This window comes from Echinops telfairi, unplaced genomic scaffold (assembly GCF_000313985.2).
Source record: "Echinops telfairi isolate 266 unplaced genomic scaffold, ASM31398v2 ScPeMD7_10;HRSCAF=50, whole genome shotgun sequence".
NCBI lineage: Eukaryota > Metazoa > Chordata > Mammalia > Afrosoricida > Tenrecidae > Echinops > Echinops telfairi.
Window position 1 is genome coordinate 13,597,176 of NW_022103907.1, and position 2,004 is coordinate 13,599,179.

Consider the following 2,004-nt stretch of genomic DNA (forward strand, 5'->3'; position numbering starts at 1 on the left):
TTTCTAAAGAAGCAAAATCAGTGACACTTGTATGTAGGAAAAGAAATTTATATCACATTTATATCAAGAAAGTTATAGAAGCGAGTCAGTCCAATATGGTTAAAGCCTGTGGGTCAGATGTTAAGCTGGAGGTTTTTCCTGACTCACATCAATGCTGACTCATGTTGATGAGTCAGGAGGCAGAAGATAAATCAAGAAGAGAGGAGACCACAGGCTGGTGGAGGCAGAGGCAGCAGAATACAAGTTAAGCTTGTGGCTACAGCATCAAAGGAATCTAAGCTCAGCAAGAAATATGACCACATGGCACAAGTGCTTTGCTGCCCAGAGCAGATCCCAAACCATGGAGTATCCTGGCCAAGGCAAGATGACATAAAGTCCAACTATCACACCACATCATCATTTTCTAAACATTTACTTTCCCTTGATAGCAGATCCTCATTTTTCCCTCCCTCCCCTCCTTCCACCCTAAGACACCTTGATAAATTATAAATTATTATTGTTTTCATACCTTACACCAACCACTGTCTCCCTTCACCCACGTTTCTGCTGTTCATCTCCCTTGGGGGTGGCAGTTATGCATTGATTTTTGTGATTAGTTCCCTCTCCCATCCTCCTCCACCTGCCCCCTACCCTCATGGTATTGCTTCTCCCATTATTGTTCCTAAGGGGGTTATCTGTCCTGGATTCTCTACCAGGGTGCATGCTCTGGTCTAGCAGGATTTGTAAGGTAGAATTGGGGTCATGAGAGTGGGGGTAGAGAAGGGAGGAAGCATTAAAGAACTAGAGGAATATGTTTCATTGGTGGTATACTGCACCCTGGCTGGCTCATCCCTTCCTTGTGACCCTTGTGTGAGGGAATGTCCTATTTTCTACAGATGGGTTTTGAGTCTCTGCTTTGATTCCCTTGATCTCAACAATATGTTTTTTGTTTTGTTTTGGGCCTTTTGGTGCCTGTTACCTGATTCTGTCAACACCTCAAGATTGCACAGGCTGGTGTGATTCATCCATGTGGGCTTGTTGCTTCTCTGCTAGATGGCTGCTTGTTTAACTTCAAGTCTTTAAGACTCTAGACTCTATATCTTTTGATAGCCAGGAACCATCAACTTTCTTCACCACACTTAGTTATGCACCCATTTTATCTTCAGAGATCTTGCAGGGAGGGTGAGCATCACAGAATGCCAGGTTGTTAGAATAAAGTGTTCTTGCATTGAGGCAGGGCTTGGGCAGAGGTCCAAAGTCCACCTACTACTTCAGTGTATTGCCATATAAATATATGTGCATAGGCCAATACCTCTATTTTTATAAATTAATATATTTACATCAGTGCACACCTGTTGTGATAGTTAAATAATCTTTTGTCAATTTGAGAGGATTATGAATGAAGAGGTGGAGTCTAGTCTGTCAATGGATCATAGCCAATGAGGTCTCTGTGTGGGCATGTCCTTCTCCTGAGAATTCTGGGAATTCTTGGATTAACTCCTTGGAGGTGGGAGACAGACTCTCTCTCTCTCTCTATCTCTATCTCTCTCTCTCTCTCTCTCTCTCTTGGCTCACTCCCTTGGCTCACTCACTCCCTTGGAGACTCTTTCACTGCTCACTCTTGAGAGACCACCCTACTAACAAGACACATGGCGTTACACCCTGGGAGCTGGAGAAGCCACATAGACCTACCTTGATGCAACCAGACCTCTAGAGCTGGAGAAGTCATGTAGAGACCACTGCCAGTGTGGAGATGTTTACAATGCCAATGGATCCACAAGACCTCCAAAACCCACTGGGCTGTGATCCTCCTGTATTCAGCATCATTGCATGTATTTTGTGAGTCTGAAGAGGACTTTATAGATTGATATCAGACATATGGGTTAATATTAGACTTACGGATGTGATCTGGACTGGGATGGCATGTTTTCTTAACATTCAATTGCTATTGTATATAAAGCTCTTTCCTATACACATATGTGTCTCAATGAAATTTGTTTCTCTAGTCTACCCAAACTAATATAT